Source organism: Capricornis sumatraensis, chromosome 7 (genome assembly GCF_032405125.1).
Source record: "Capricornis sumatraensis isolate serow.1 chromosome 7, serow.2, whole genome shotgun sequence".
In the NCBI taxonomy this organism is placed as follows: domain Eukaryota; kingdom Metazoa; phylum Chordata; class Mammalia; order Artiodactyla; family Bovidae; genus Capricornis; species Capricornis sumatraensis.
In genome coordinates, this window is record NC_091075.1 from 2801214 (window position 1) to 2819483 (window position 18270).

Below are 18270 nucleotides of genomic sequence, written 5' to 3' on the forward strand. Positions count from 1 at the left end.
CAAAAACAATACCCAGTTGTGGATATGACTGGTGATAGAAGCAAGGTCTGATGTGGTAAAGAGCAATATTGCATAGGAATCTGGAATGTTAGGCCCATAAGTCAAGGCAAACTGGAAGTGGTCAAACAGGAGATGGCAAGAGTGAACATGGACATTCTAGGAATCAGTGAACTAAAATGGACTGGAATGGGTGAATTTAACTCAGATGACCGTTATATCTACTACTGTGGGCAAGAATCCGTTAGAAGAAATGGAATAGCCATCATGGCCAACAAAAGAGTCCGAAATACAGTACTTGGATGCAATCTCTAAAACGACAGAATGATCTCTGTTCGTCTCCAAGGCAAACCATTCAATATCACAGTAATCCAACTCTATGCCACAACCAGTAACACTAAGGAAGCTAAAGTTGAATGGTTCTATGAAGACGCACAACACCTTTTAGAACTAACACCCCCAAAAAATATGTCCTTTTCATTATAGGGGACTGGAATCCAAAAGTAGGAAATCAAGGGGCTGGTGCATGGGGATGATCCAGAGAGATGCTATGGGGTGGGAGGTGGGAGGGGGGTTCAGAATTGGGAACTCATGTACACCCGTGGCTGGTTCATGTCAATGTATGGCAAAACCAATACAGTATTGTATAGCAAAATTAAGTAAAAATAAAAATTTAAAAAATAATAATAATAAAAAAGAAGAAACTCCTGGAGTAACAGGCAAATTTGGCCTTGGAATATGCAATGAAGCAGGACAAAGGCTAATGGAGTTTTGCCAATAGAACGCACTGGTCATAGCAAACACCTTCTTCCAGCAATACAAGAGAAGACTCTACACATGGAGATCACCAGGTGGTCAACACCATATCATCAGATTGATTATATTATTTGCACCCAAAGATGGAGAAGCTCTATACAGTCAGCAAAAACAAGATCGTGAGCTGACTGTGGCTCAGATCATGAACTCCTTGTTGCCAAATTCAGATTAAATTGAAGAAGTAGGGAAAGCCACTAAACCATTATGGTATGACCTAAATCAAATCCCTTATGATTATACAGGGGAAGTGAGAAATAGATTTAAGGGCCTATATCTGATAGAGTGCCTGATGAACTATGGAATGAGGTTCATGATATTGTACAGGAGACAGGGATCAAGACCATCTCCATGGAAAAGGAATGTAAAAAAGCCAAATGGCTGTCTGAGGAGGCCTTACAAATAGCTGTGGAAAGAAGAGAACTGAAAAGCAAAGGAGAAAAGGAAAGATATAAGCATCTGAATACAGAGTTCCAAAGAATAGCAAGAAGAGATAAGAAAGCCTTTCTCAGCAATCAATGCAAAGAAATAGAGGAAAACAACAGAATGGGAAAGACTAGAGATCTCTTCAAGAAAATTAGAGATACCAAGGGAAAATTTGATGCAAAATGGCCTCGAGAAAGGAGAGAAATTGTATGGACATAACAAAAGCAGAAGATATTAAGAAGAGGTGGCAAGAATACACAGAAGAACTGTACAAAAAAGATCTTCATAACCAAGATAATCATGATGGTGTGATCACTCACTTAGAGCCAGACATCCTAGAATGTGAAGTCAAGTGGGCCTTAGAAAGCAGCACTATGAACAAAGATAGTGGAGATGATGGAATTCCAGTTGAGCTATTTCAAATCCTGAAAGATGATTCTGTGAAAGTGCTGCACTCAATATGCCAGCAAATTTGGAAAACTCAGCAGTGGCCCCAGGACTGGAAAAGGTCAGTTTTCATTCGAATCCCAAAGAAAGGCAATTCCAAAGAATTCTCAAACTACTGCACAGTTGCACTCATCTCATATGCTAGTAAAGTAATGCCCAAAATTCTCCAAGCCAGGCTTCAGCAATACATGAACCGTGAACTTCCAGATGTGCAAGCTGGTTTTAGAAAAGGCAGAGGAGCCAAAGATCAAATTGCCAACATCTGCTGGATCATCAAAAAAGCAAGAGAGTTCCAGAAAAACATCTATTTCTGCTTTATTGACTATGCCAAAGCCTTTGACTGTGTGGATCACAATAAACTGTGGAAAATTCTGAAAGAGATGGGAATACCAGACCACCTGACCTGCCTCTTGAGAGGAAGCAACAGTTAGAACTGAACATGGAAAAAAACACTGGTTCCAAATAGGAAAAGTAATATGTCAAGGCTGTATATTGTCACCCTGCTTATTTAACTTCTATGCAGATACATATTAAACATCATGAGAAACGCTGGGCTTGATGAAGCACAAGCTGAAATCACGATTCCCGGGAGAAATACCAATAACCTCATATATGCATATGACACTGACCTTATTGAGGAAAGTGAAGAAGAACTAAAAAGCCTCTTGATGAAAGTGAAAGAGAAGAGTGAAAAAGTTGGCTTAAAGCTCAACATTCAGAAAACTAACATCATGGCATCTCGTCCCATCACTTCATGGCAAATAAATGGGGAAAGAGTGGCAGACTTTATTTTTTGGGGCTCCAAAATCACTGCAGATTGTGACTCCTTGGAAGGAAAGTTATGACCAATCTAGATAGCATATTCAAAAGCAGAGACATTACTTTGCCAACAAAGGTCCGTCTAGTCAAGGCTGTGGTTTTTGCAGTGGTCATGTATGGATGTGAGAGTTGCACTGTGAAGAAGGCTGAGCGCCAAAGAATTGATGCTTTTGAACTGTGGTGTTGGAGAAGACTGTTGAGAGTCCCTTGGACTGCAAGGAGATCCAACTGGTCCATTATAAAGGAAATCAGCCCTTGTTGTTCTTTGGAAGGAATGATGGTAAAGCTGAAATTCCAGTACTTTGGCCACCTCATTGGAAGAGTTGACTCATTGGAAAAGACTCTGATGCTCGGAGGGATTGGGGGCAGGAGGAGAAGGAGATGACAGAGGATGAGATGGCTGGATGGTGTCACCGACTCATGACTCATGAGTTTGAGTGAACTCTGGAAGTTGGTGATGGACAGGGAGACCTGGTGTGCTGCAGTTCATGGGGTCGCATGGAGTCGGACACGACTGAGCAACTCGACTGAACTGAAGCTTGGAGGTGTGTATAGCTCATATTTAGAAGGAAACACAATTTAGTTTCAGCAAAGAACATCACTGTTTCTTCAGAGAATAATATTCATTTAGGTTAGGCAATAAAACCAGAGACCAATTTGTGTTGTTCATGCATCTCAAAACACATGGCACTTCATACACAGAATGGGACAGAAAAATCATAACGTAAATATATATAATAGCAGTTATTAATATCTCTGTATGAGTCACTTATTTATCTTTAATTTGAGGTTTTATTTTAGTCACCATGTTATTTTCTATATATTTTTTTTAAGAAATCCATGAAATAGTGTATTGAGGCTCTAGTCATTTAAAGGAAATTACATTCTTGCAAATTGCCACATAGAAAAACATTCAAGTTATTTTCTGGATGTCAGATATAAAAAGTAATAGCTCAAAAAATACTCTCTGGGATCTAAATCCCCATGGTCATGGAAGCATAAATAAGCCTTACATTTTGTTTATAGGCATTAGATTCAGCTTCCAAATCTCTCTCTCTCTCTCTCTCTCTCTCTCTCTCTCTCTCTCTCTCTCTTTCTCTCTCTCTTTCTGTCTCTTCCTTTCTCCTAGTTTTTCTGGATATTAAAAAAGAATTATATTCCAGTCCCATTACATTTTTTGTGGGCTCCTGCTACATTGACAAACTCCTTAATATTTTACATGATATTTGAATTCAGAGTGGGAACTCACCTGGAGATATTTAATAGTAGAAACAGGATCTTCAGGTGAGTTGGTTTCAGGTGGGATGGTCTATCGTGTTTCTTTTCTCTCCTTTGGGGAACTCAGATCCTGAAACCTCTGAAGCAGTGGACACTCTTTGTCAGTTTTTGTGTGGTGATGTTTCCCGAGTCCATTTTCCTGAAGGCTGAACTTTGATCTCTTTCCCCTTCACTGGGGTATTATCTTGATTTTTGCTCTGAGGATATCCACACTGTGCTTAGCAGAATAGTCACAATGAAATTTTAAAAAATATTATAATGCCTGAGAATTCCTCAACACCTCAAAATTGAGTCAAAAATGGTAAGAATCATATGTATATAATAATAATAAACACCATAATATACAATTTCATTTTTCTGACAGTAATTTCCACAAGTATGTCAAGGGTGTAGGAAATATGGTTGAAGTGAAAGGGAAAATCGTCCTTATGATAGCAATTTTCATGAAATGCTTGGTATATTATTCAAGTGCTGTATCAGTATGTAAGAAAAGAGGAAATTACAGGCATTATAATCTGAGAATACTGGCGCTCAAAGAAGATTGAAAATTGAAGAATATAGCTAGGATAACGCTTTAGGTAAAGCTGAGCAGAGAAATTTAGACTTGAGAAATTAGTTAATAGGGAGAAATTAAAGTTTTTAAGAGTCAGAAACTGTCATAAAAGAGTAACCAAGTAAAGAAGAAATTCATTTTCTCACAATGCAGGGTAGCAGCACTGCAGGCAAGTTGGCTGAGCCTAGGTGACCATGAGATTAAAATTAGATGATTAGTAAAAGTCAGATAATAATGATAAAACAAAGGGGAAATGGAGTCAATTTATTGAAGGGTAGTGATTGATGAATTAACATGAACAGGGCCAAGAGGAAATTCAGGGAAAAAAAAAAAATTAGTTGAGCTATTCTTCAACATTACAAATTGTTCCTTCATTTTTATTGCTGCCAACTTTGGACCTTGACATGTTTCTTACATTGTTTAAAATAATATGTGTTTAAAAATAATAACAGTTATTCAGAGTGTTAAGAATTAAATGGGATGAGGGTGGGAAAACGTATATATTTTGAACTCCATAACTGTCAGACTTTGGGCTAATTATATTAATGTCATTTTCTAACTTAATACTTATACACTTATAAAATATATATTCAGTTCAGTTCAGTCGCTCAGTCGTGTCCAACTCTTTGCGACCCCATGAATCGCAGCACGCCAGGCCTCCCTCTCCATCACCAACTCCCAGAGTTCACTCAGATTCACGTTCATCGAGTCAGTGATGCCATCCAGCCATCTCATCCTCTGTTGTCCCCTTCTCCTCCTGCCCCCAATCCCTCTCACCATCAGTCTTTTCCAGTGAGTCAACTCTTCTCATGAGGTGGCCAAAGTATTGGAGTTTCAGCTTTATCATGTCACTATTACTGATAAAGAAGTTGAGGCTCATAAAATCTGAGTGATTCACCAAAGATCATACAGTAAATGCCAAAGCTTGAAACTGAATTTAAATCGATGTTTCCAACTCCTCCTTTCATTGTGCCAGTCTGTCTGTCACTAACTCTTTTCCACTTCCCACCCATTCCCTTTTCTGCATATAGGAAATACATTTTTTGAGTGTCAAAAGTACCATAAATGTATTCAAGAAATAATTAATTATTTCTCTCTTCACATGGTCAGACAAAACTAAAATTGCATCTGTGTTTATGACAGTCGAACTGATAGTCTTTATTAATCTGAATATTTCAGATGTGTGCTTATTATTGGTTAGCTTATTATAAAATCTTTGCTAAATAAATATGCTTCTGTTGTTGTAAACTGCTTACCAGTACAAGATGCTATTGTTTTCCCAAAATAATCTATACAAATAATTGTATGACTCAAAGCAAGATTATCACCGGTAGTTTTAATCAAACTCAATAGTCCTGTCACCAGAAGTTTTGAAGGTGGTAATGTAACCACTCGTATTTATCACTGTATTTTTTGATTTTCTTGAGAAACAGTATAGAATGTGGAAGAGCTGAGCAAAATATATTTTAAGTTACTCTGTAATTCAGATATTCTATAAGCATCTAATGCTATAATATTCCTAATAAATTTATTATATTAAAATATTGATAGCAAGTTAGAGATATTGATCAAATAATTTAAAAGACTATATCAACAGCATTAATGACAATATGTGAGACAAATGATAAACAGTCAAACAGGAAAGAAAACAGTAGTGAGGGCACTACAAATTATAATACGGCATCATTACTTTACCAGGTCAATGCATTGAACACAAAGCCAATAATTTCAGCATAAAACTGGAATCAGTGGAAAACTTGAAGATAGAGCTTTATTTCCTTCAATGTACATTTATGTTTTCCAAAATATGAAAATTCTTTTGGTGACCCATGACCTCTGCATTTTTGATGATCTTCAGTTTGAACATAATGATAGAAGTACTACTGCCTCTAAAAATATTATTCCTCCTGCTTTTCAAAATAAACTTGAGTGCTATGATTTCATTTATTGTTATGTTACTTCCATTAAACAACACTGACCTTCAGAATGATAGAACTGTGAAAAACATGTTTTTCTATGACACTATAGAAAATATTTCTCTCTGACTCTAAATTAAATTCAATTTATGTCACTCATGGTCACTTCAAACCTATCTCATCAGCAGCAGGCTGTGTTAATTCAAACAAGTTTCTTAACTCATATATACTACCATTTCCTTTTGTAAAATATGAGAATGGTTGTTTTGAAATTCATAAGTCTTATTTAGTGGTCAAAACAAACTTACCAATATTTTAGCACAATATCTGCCACACAACAAATGTGATATCCATGGACTGTCATCATTATCACTGTTACCATTTTATTATCACTATTTCAGATTTTCTCCAACAATAAATATGTGGTTTGCTGAAGGAAATCAGAGTGCTGTAACCATGTTCACCCTCTTGGACTTTTCAGAATATCCTGACTTCCAGGTTCCCTTGTTTCTGGTTTTCCTCACCATCTATGCAGTCACCGTAGTGGGGAACATGAGCATGATCACCATCATCAGGATCAGTCCCAAACTCCACACCCCCATGTACATTTTTTGCAGTCACTTGTCCTTTGTTGATTTCTGCTTTCCACCACAGTTACACCCAAACTCTTGGATAACTTGGTGTGGAAGTTAGAACCATCTTTTCACAGGATGCATCATGCAATTCTTCTCAGCTTGTATGTTTGCAGTGGCAGAGGCATTCATGTTGGCACTGATGGCCTATGACCAATTTGTGGCCATTTGTAAGCCACTACTCTATACAGTGGTCATGTCCCCAGAGCTCTGTGCATCGTCAGTGGCTGGTCCCTGTACGTGGGGTGTAGTCTCCTCCCTAACATTCACCTGTCCTCTCCAGACATTATCCTTCTGTGGGTCTAACATCATAAATAATTTCTTCTATGAGCTCTCTGTCATTGTCTCAATCTTCTGCTCTGATCCCTTCATCAGCCAAGAGCTATTTTGCCATTGCCATATTCAATGAGGTGAGCAGCCTGGCAATTATCCTCACTACTTACATTTCTATTTTTGTCACTATCATAAAAAAGTCCTCTGCTGGGATTCGCCGAAAAGCCTTCTCTACTTGTGCCTCCCATCTGACAGCCATCACCATGTTCCATGGGACTGTTGTTTCTTTGTCATGTAGCCAGCTCCAAAAACTCATGGCTCATGGTCAAAGTAGGTTATATATTTTATACAGTGGTGAGTCCTTAGAAAGCATCACTAGGAACAAAGTTAGCAGAGGTGATGGAATTCCAGTTGAGCTGTTTCAAATCCTGAAAGATAATGCTGTGAAAATGCTGCACTCAATATGCCAGCAAATTTGGGAAACTCAGCAGTGGCCACAGGACTGGAAAGGTCAGTTTTCATTCCAATCCCAAAGAAAGGCAATGCCAAAGAATACTCAAACTACCACACAATTGTACTCATCTCACATGCTAGTAAAATAATGATCAAAATTCTCCAAACCAGGCTTCAGCAGTACATGAACCGTGAACTCCCTGACATTCAAGCTGGTTTTAGAAAAGGCAGAGGAACCAGAGATTAAATCCCCAACATCTGCTGGATCATGGAAAAAGCAAGAGAGTTCCAGAAAAACATCTATTTCTGCTTTATTGACTATGCCAAAGCCTTTGACTGTGTGGATTACAATAAACTGTGGAAAATTCTGAGATAGATGGGAATACCAGATCACCTGACATACCCCTTGAGAAATCTGTATGCAGGCCAAGAAGCAGCAGTTAGAACTGGACATGGAACAACAGACTGGTTCCAAATAGGAAATGGAGTATGTCAAGGCTGTATATTATCACCCTGCTTATTTAACTTCTATGCAGAATACATCATGAGAAACGCTGGACTGGAAGAAACAGAAGCTGGAATCAAGATTGCCGGGAGAAATATCAAGAAACTCAGATATGCAGATGACACCACCCTTATGGCAGAAAGTGAAGAGGAACTAAAAAGCCTCTTGATGAAAGTGAACGAGGAGAGTGAAGAAGTTGGCTTAAAGCTCAACATTCAGAAAACAAAGGTCATGGTATCCGGTCCCATCATTTCTTGGGAAATAGATGGGGAAATAGTGGAAACGGTGTCAGACTTTATTTTGGGGGGCTCCAGAATCACTGCAGATGGTGACTGCAGCCATGAAATTAAAAGATGCTTACTCCTTGGAAGGAAAGTTATGACCAAACTAGATAGCACATTCAAAAGCAGAGACATTACTTTGCCAACTAAGGTCCATCTAGTAAAGGCTATGGTTTTCCTAGTGGTCATGTATGGATGTAAGAGTTGAACTGTGAAGAAGGCTGAGCGCTGAAGAATTGGTGCTTTTGAACTGTGGTGTTGGAGAAGACTCTTGAGAGTCCCTTGGACTGCAAGGAGATCCAACCAGTCCATTCTGAAGGAGATCAGCCCTGGGATTTCTTTGAAAGGAATGATGCTAAAGCTGAAACTCCAGTACTTTGGCCATCTCACGTGAAATGTTGACTCATTAGAAAATACTCTGATGCTGGGAGGGGCTTGGGGCAGGAGGAGAAGGGGACGACCGAGGATGAGATGGCTGGATGGCATCACTGACTCGATGGACGTGAGCCTGAGTGAACTCCAGGCGTTGGCGATGGACAGGGCAGTCTGACGTGCTGTGATTCATGGGATTCAGAGTCGGACACGACTGACCAACTGAACTGAACTGAACTGAGTCCCATGCTGAACCCTCTGATCTATAGCCTCAGGAACAAAGTTGTGAAAGAGAGTGTCAGGAAATTAATTAATCACCTAATACAATTTGGTTGAATATCTGTACGTCCAAAAGAAATTTGATCTATTACATAGTGTTGATTAAATATTCTTATAGAGATGATGACTCAAATTATGTAGTCCACTCTCTAGATCATAAATTTAGAGTCATAAGTTGCCTATTTGATCTTTTAGTTTCTGTTCAGTTCAATGTCAAATAAAATAGCTGTATAACATGTGTAAAATGATGTGTGTTGTAGGTGTATGAAAAGTGAAACTGTGAGTTGTTCAGTCATGTCCGACTATTTGCCACCCCAAAGACTATAGCCTGCCAGGGTCCTCTCTCCATGGAATTCTCAAGGAAACAATAATGGAGTGGGTAGCCATTGCCTTCTCCAAGGGATCTTCCTGACCCAGGGTTGAATCTGGGTTTTCTGCATTTCAGGGAGATTCTTTACCTTCTGAGCCACCATGGAAGTGCTGTGGATGAATAATGTCCCCCAAATATCCATGTCACCCAGACCTCAAAATGTCACCTTATTTGAAAATAAGATCTTTGCAGATGTAATTAAGGTAACAGTTAAGATGAGCTTAAAGTGAACCCAAAATCTAATGAGTGTCCTTGTAAGATACAGAAAAAGATATACAGAGACACACAGGAAGGAGGGTGTGTGAATTCTGCTTCTCTCTCTTTCCTCCTAAACCACACACAATTCTAAAAAAAAAAAAAAAAACACTCATTTTTAGTATTGTTGGTACATAATTGCTTCCTAGATGTTTGTAAACCTGCACTTTATACAACTATTGTTCCCCAGAAGCTGTTTTCCATCCTTTTGGCTGATGCTACAGCTGAGCGTAGACTATTTCTTACACTCATCCTTTCAGTTGTACTCCCTACTGTGAGTCCATCATAGTTAACATATTTGATATGAATAATCTGCTGCCCTTTTAGATCTTGTTTTACTTTAGCCAATTCAATGAACTAAGAAAGTTCATAGTCATTATTTCCTAGCTTTCCCTTCTGTCACTATTTTAAAGATACTTTCTACCTGTGGACATCACAGAGTCCTGTCTACCTGTGCCTTCCACACATCATCATCCTTTCTCTATATATTATGTACATGCTGTGTGCTAAGTCACTCCACTCGTGTCTGACTCTTTGAGACCCTGGACTGTAGCCTCCAGGCTCCTCAGCCCATGGGATTCTCCATGCAAGAATATTGGAGTGGGTAGCCATGCCCTCCTCCAGGGGATCTTCTGGATGCAGGGATTGAACCCCAGTCGCTTATTCTCCTGCAGGTACCTTATCACTAGCGCCACCTGGGAAGCCCTCTTTTATACCACACTAATCCTCACACTGAACTCACTGACATATAGTATACATACTGATATACTCACTGACATAATACTTGAAATACAAAAACATGAAACACCTTGTAAAGAAGTTAATAGACTACAAAATATTTTAGTACTCAATCAGCATTAATAAATATATTTCGATTAAATCATGTATGTGCATATTCAACTATCACCTTCCAAGAAAGTTCTTTTTTGAAAGCCTAACATAATGAGATAATCACTCCTTATTCCCTTAACTTGATTTATATTTTTCCTAGAAATTGATGATATGTTTAATACATGCAACAATTTATTTGTTTCTTATTTCCTTCTCCTTGTATACACTCCAAGAGAGCAGAAATTTCTGGTATTATTATTGTATATTATATCTTTAATGCCTAAAAAATTGCCTAGAAACATGTTTGGCCTTCAGTGAATACTTGTCAGATGACTAAAAGATGAAAAGAAATGAAAATTTCTGACTAAATAATAATTAGTAATAATAATAATGATTTATAATAATAATAATTCATAATAATTAGTACTGTGCTCACCTAGGTAAGGGAGCTTCCCTGGTGGCTCAGATGGTAAAGAATCCTCCTGCAGTGCAGAAGACCCATGTTCAATCCCCAGATTGAGAAGTTCCCCTGGATAAGGAAATGGCAACCCCTTCCAGTATGCTTGTCTGGAGAATCCCCTGGACAGAGTAACCTGGCTATAGTCCATGAGGTCACAAAGAGATGGATATTACTGAGTGATTAACACTTCACCTAGGTGATGTCTCTTTAATGAATATAGTTGTCATATGAAATTTAAAAAGGTAAAATAATATAAATAATACACTCAAAGATAAAAACATAACCATACTTATGTAAATGCTTCTATTGCTGAGTACTGTACCCTGAAATATATTTCTTTATCTAATTTTAAGTATTTAGTTGTAGTTGCATTTTCTATAAACATTTGACTCTTGCAGTTTTCAGAACCACAGAAATGGCACTTTCATTATCAAAAGTGTCTCATAATTAGACCTTGAATGTAGTTTATTAAAACTGGTCATGCTCAATTTAGGGATCTTGCCCTTTATAAGGTAATACAGATTTCAGAAAATCTGAAGAGTTTATTCAGTAATGTAGTTAATACTTTAGATATATTAGTTCATTTGAATTACTTGGATCCAGAAATTCAAACTTGTAGGGTGCTAGATATAATTGATAAATCATATCTTTGATTAGGTTGATTCTGGTCCACCACAATTGGAGAAATTTGTTTATAACTTGAATTAAAAGCCAGAATGATACTGGATCATTCCACATATTTCTGACTAAACTAGTTTGGGACACCTACCAAGTGATAATTGTGCTTATTGGAAAGCTTGAAATAGTGACACTCATATTCCTATTCCTGAAGTACAGCACCTCAAAATTATTCAGGTTCCAGAAAAATTGTATGATTCACAAGAAAATGTGTCTGAAATATGTAAAAAGCCCTGTAGAAAGTCTGTAAAAATCTCTCTTTAAGCAATTATACTTACTTGTTATGCTAATGTTCTTATAAAAGTTGGTCTCTCTTAAGGTAATGAACAAATTATGAATTCAGTGTAGGTAAATATTAAAAATCAAAATAAACGTACCATGTTAGAATTAAAATATGTTATATTGAAGCACATGGAAACATTAAAAAGAAGCCTCAGAATGAGAGAAAAAACATAAATATGTTTAAAATGCTGAAGATCAATATCTACAATAAGTATCTAGTAAATATCAATATTACAATATCGATGACAAAATAGGAAAATACAATAAAGAAGTTATAAAACTGAGAAAATATGTGGAATAAATCATCTTCAGTTTTTCCTTGTGTATCCAACAGGTATTTTTTTTTCTGTGTATGTCATCACATGAAAAATCATGGCAAATCACTGCTCTGGAGAAACTCAAATGTACATGCACAAAAAGATATGCAGAAACATTCAGCTGCATATAGATTGCAATAACAAAAAATGAAAATAGCCTTAATGGAAATTTTTAAAAAATGATATAGTCACACAATTAAATACTGTACAAGTTAAAACTATTGCATTAGAAAAGTATACCAGTTAGCATAAATATCATTCAATCTCATCTATAATCAAAAGTACAGTGAATACTATATATCTTGATTATAAATATTCACATAGGTACTACAAGATAAACAATATCATGGGAGTGAAAATAACCAAATTATAGATTAAGTTACTCACCAAGGAATAAGAAGGGAATGAACTGCTATCCTAAAGGAGATAGGTCCTGGGTGTGCATTGGAAGGACTGATATTGCGGTTGAAACTCCATTACTTTGGTCACCTCAAGCAAAGAGCTGACTCATTGGAAAAGACCCTGATGCTTGGAGGGATTGAGTGCAGGAGGAAAAGGGGACAACAGAGGATGAGATGGTTGGATGGCATCACCTACTCAATAGACATAACTTTGGGTAAACTTCAGGAGCTGGTGATAGACAGGGAGGCCTGGTGTGCCATGGTTCATGGGATTGAAAGAGTCGGACACAACTGAGGCAATGAACTGAATAGAACTGAACTGCCAGGAAGTTATGAAAGGATCTTTGATCTGTGATGTAGTGTTCTAAAAAAAAAATAAATAAGCAATTTTTTTTTTTTTTTAGATTGAGCTCTCAGTGCTTCAATGGGAAAGAAATGTCACAATGGAAAGTCTCAGTGTTCTTTATTTCTTCCCCAAGGGAGATCATTAAAAGTACCAAAATATCTTTTTCTAGGAAGCAATTACTTTTTGATGTTCAGGGAGTTTGGAGTAGATAATACAACGTGTCTTCATATTTAGTTTTCTTGTTTATAACCAGTGTGACAAAAATCTCTGTTGTAAATCTAAAACCATTTAAACATTTCACATGTAGAAGATTTAGAAGAGCTGTGAATGGTAAATGGTTCTTATCAAATGATATATTGGTAAAGAAAAAAGGCAGGCTCTAGAAAATTAAAAAATGAAACTGCTTGTTTAGTACTCTGAAATATTTAACTCATGGGAAAAACTAAAGTTTTAGCCAAAAGGCAGAGTCACCTTGATTTACAACATAATCATAATGAAATGTTTTTTCCAGAAGAGAAGCAGCTTATTTCCAAAGAAAATATACACATAGCCAAAAATACATGAAGACATGTTCAACATCACTGATAATTAGGGAAATACAAATTAAACACCAAATGAAATATCACTAACACCTTTTGGAGAAGGAAGTGGCAACCCACTCCAGTGTTCTTGCCTGAAGAATCCCAGGGACAGAGAAGCCTGGTGGGCTGCCGTCTATGGAGTTGCATAGAGTTGGACACGACTGAAGCGACTCAGCAGCAGCAACACCTTTTTAAGAATGGTTATTATCCAAACATTAAACAGAAAGACAAAAAAATTAAAAAAAAGAGGGAGAGGAGAGAAAATTTGCTACTAGTGAAGAGAAAACAGAATTTGGTGCACTGTTGGTGACTGTATAGAAAATGGTGCATAATAATGAACATACAACTACCGTATGATTGGTAATCTCACTTCTGAGTACATGTCCAAAAGAAATGAAATCAATTTATCTTGAAGAGATATCTGCACCCCTACATTCATTGCAGCATTATTTGCAATAGTCAAGACATGGAAGCCATACAAGTATCATAAGTGTCCATTGACAAATGAAAGGATTAAGCATTTTATGAGTATGTATAATAATATACAATATTATTCAGGTATAGAAAAGAAGGAGATCCTGCCATTTTCAGCAACATGGATGAATCTTGAGGGCAATATGCTAAATAAACTAAGACAAAGAAAGACAAATGCCATGTCATCTCACTTATATATGGAATCAGAAAATATGAGCTCATAGAAACAGAGTTTAATGGTGGTTTGCAAGGGTTAGGGAGTGAGGGAAGCAGGGAGATACTGGTCTAAGGGTGCAACTTCCAGTTATAAGACAATAAGTTTGCCAGTCCAGGTTCGATGCATGAGACAGGGTGCTCAGGGCTGGTGCACTGGGATGACCCTGAAGGATGAAGGGAGGTGGGAGGGAGGTTCAGGATGGGGAACGTGTGTGCATCCATGGCTGATTCATGTCAATGTATGGCAAAAACCACCACAATATTGTAAAGTAACTAGCTTCCAATTAAAATAAATAAATTAAAAATAAATAAATAAATAAGCTTTTCAGAAAAAAAAAGAAGACAATAAGTTCTGAAGACCCAATGTACAACATGGTGACTGTAGTTAAAAAATACTCTAGTGTATACTTGAAAGTTTCTAAAAAGTTGATCTTAACGCTCTCACCACACACACATTAGTAACTATGTGAGAGGACAGATATGCTAACTAACTTTATTGTAATGTTTCCCAATACATGTGTATATCAAATCATCCCATTGTACACATTAAAATTGTATAGTGTTATAAGTTAATAAATCTAGAAAATAGTATGCCTCAATAAAAGTGGGAAAGAGAAGAAAGCAGCAAATTTCATCTCTTTATTAAATGGAGAAGATGATACAAACAGAAGACAAAATTTTCAAATAAGTGCAGATACAGTAGAAGACTATAACAGCAGCGAAGTCCTGAGGGGCGGGAGTGGTTATTTCCTCATAACGAGTATCATTCTTCAATACTTTGTGTATCTTGGTGGAAGAAGAAGATAGATAAATACACGCATGACAGTGTAAGAATATAAATACACAAATACATTCATGTGCCTACACACAAATCCATACATACTTACAAAGTCTTCTCAGGACAAAATTAGAGAATTACTGTGAGGGACTGAATAATAGCTCCCAAAGTCACTCAGGCTCTAAACTCTGGAATCTGTGAGTGACCTTCTATTATAAAGGGACTTTAAAGCTGTGATAAGTACTTTGAGATAGGAAGATCATCTGAGTACAAAATATAAGGGTCTTTACAAGAAGAAGATGGGGGAGATTTGTTACAGAGGAGATGAAAATGTGACAATACATCAGAGACTGGAGTGAGCCTGCTGTAAGTCAAGGAATGCCAGCAGCCACCAGAAGCAGGAAAAAGAGAAGGATGAACGGTTCCTGGAATCTCCAGAAGGAAAGAGCTGTGCCCATTCCCTGTCTCAAGCCCCATGACTCATTTTGGACTTCTTGCTACCAAGATAATAATTATGAATTGTTATAGGCCACCAAGTTTGTGGCAAATTTTTAAAAGTAACAATAGGAAACTAATAGAGTGATCTTTCTAAATATTTAACCTTTTAAGATGCATGATCAGAGGCTAAAATATATGACCACAACTTAATATGTTGATTAATCTCTTAGCCAAAGACATGTGGCAAGAATATACAAGAAAATCATAAATCCAGGACATTAGTATTTTCAAAGCATCTCTGTATTACTGAGACTGACCTCTCTCTAGGAAAATCATGAGAAAAAGGAGTCATGGTATGGATGCCTCTGGAGCTTTTTTTAATCCTATAAGAGTAATGTTATAGGTTATAGTTATACTATACTAGAGGAGAGCAATATAGTTATTCTGGATGCAGTTACACTAGAGGAGAATAAATTATGCTGTTTCAGAAAAATTGACAGAGACAAACCTAAATTCTTCTCTCATTTGTCAATCAAAACTGACAAAATTTTATTGAAATATAAGATAAAGGCCTATTTGAATATCATTCAAAAGTCACCTAGACAAATTTTCGCAAACTGATTTACAAATAAAGGGGTACAGTTGCACAGAACTGGCAAATTGTTGTGTGAGCTATATGGAAGATGCCATGTGTTTATTTTATACAAACAGATGAGGGAAGAGGTCAACAGTGAGTTCAGCCACAAAGAGAGGCCAGGATAGTGTACTTGTCTGATTTCAGTTGGATGGAAATCAAATATTAATGACTCCATCATCAGTTCAGTTCATTCACTCAGGAATGTCCTACTCTGTGATTCCATGGACTGCAGCACGTCAGCCTTCCCTGTACATCATAGGGGGCTCCATTACACACAGGGTCAGTTCAGTTCAGTTGCTCAGTCGTGTCCAACTCCTTGCAACCTCATTAGCTGCATCATGCCAGGGCTCCCTGTCCATCAGCAACACCCGGAGTCCACCCAAACCCACGTCCATTGAGTCGGTGATACCATCCAAACATCTCATCCTCTGCTGTCCCATTTTCCTCCTGCCCTCAATCTTTCCCAGCATCAGAGTCTTTTCAAATGAGTCTGCTCTCTGCATCAGGTGGCCAGAGTATTGGAGTTTCAGCTTCAAAATGAGTTCTACCAATGAACACCCAGAACTGATCTCCTTTAGGAAGGACTGGTTGGATCTCCTTGCAGTCCAAGGGACTCTCAGGAGTCTTCTCCAACACCACAGTTTAAAAGCATCAATTCTTTGGCGCTCAGCCATCTTCACAGTCCAACTCTCACATCCATACATGACCACTGGAAAAACCATAGCCTTGACTAGACGGACCTTAGTTGGCAAAGTAATGTCTCTGCTTTTGAATATGCTATTTAGGTTTGTCACAACTTTCCTTCCAAGGAGTAAGCGTCTTTTAATTTTATGGCTGCAATCATCATCTGCAATGATTTTGGAACCCAGAAAAGTAAAGTCTGACACTGTTTCCATTGTTCCCATCTATTTCCCATGAAGTGATGGGACCAAGATGCCATGATCTTCGTTTTCTGAATGTTGAGCTTTAAGCCAACTTTTTCGCTCTCCTCTTTCACTTTCATCAAGAGGCTCTTCAGTTCTTCTTCACTTTCTGCCATAAGGATGGTGTCATCTGCATATCTGAAGTTATTGATATTTCTCCCGGCAATCTTAATTTCAGCTTGTGCTTATTCCAGCCCAGAGTTTGTCATGGTGTACTCTGCATATAAGTTAAATAAGCAGGGTGACAATATACAGCCTTGACGTACTGCTTTTCTTATTTGGAACAAGTCTGTTTTCCATGTCCAGTTCTAACTGTTGCTTCCTGACCTGCATACAGGTTTTGCAGAAGGTAGGTCTTGTGATCTGGTATTCACATCTCCTTCAGAATTTTCCACACTTTGTTATGATCCACACAGTCAAAGGCTTTGGCATAGTCAATAAAGAAGAAATAGATGGTTGTTTTTGTTTTTGTTTTGTTTTGTTTTTCTGGAAATCTCTTGCTTTTGCAATGATCCAGCAGATGTTGGCAGTTTGATCTCTTGTTCCTCTGCCTTTTCTAAAACCAGCTTGAACATCTGGAAGTTTACGGTTCATGTATTGCTGAAGCCTGGCTTGGAGAGTTTTGAGTATTTATTAGCATGTGAGATGAGTGCAGTTATGTGGTAGTTTGAGCATTCTTTGGCATTGCCTTTCTTTGGGATTGGAATGAAAACTGACCTTTTCCAGTCCTGTGGCCACTGCTGAGTTTTCCAAATTTGCTGGCATATTGAGTGCAGCCCTTTCACAGCATCATCTTTCAGGATTTGAAATAGCTCCACTGGAATTCCGTCACCTTCCCTAGCGTTGTTCGTAGTAATGCTTTCTGACTTCACATTCCAGGATGTCTGGCTCTAGGTGAGTGATCACACCATCGTGATTATTGGGGTAGTGGCACTCTTTTTTGTACAGTTCTTCTGTGTATTCTTGCCACCTCTTCTTAATAATTCTGCTTCCTTTAGGTTCATACGATTTCTGTCCTTTATCGAGCCCATCTTTGCATGAAATGTTCCCTTGGTATCGCTAATTTTCCTGAAGAGATCTCTAGTCTTTTCCATTCTGTTGTTTTCCTCTATTTCTTTACACTGATTGCTGAGGAAAGCTTTCTTATCTCTCCTTGCTATTCTTTGGAACTCTGCATTCAGACGCTTATATCTTTCCCTTTCTCCCTTGATTTTCACTTCTCTTCTTTTTGCAGCTATT

At 37.7% G+C, this 18270-nt stretch overlaps 1 pseudogene; it reads left to right on the forward strand.

Annotated features, from left to right (window-relative positions):
• The first annotated feature begins 6669 nt into the window (after positions 1 to 6669).
• On the forward strand, positions 6670 to 7520 carry LOC138082225 (olfactory receptor 5D13-like; annotated as a pseudogene).
• The last annotated feature ends 10750 nt before the right edge of the window (positions 7521 to 18270 follow it).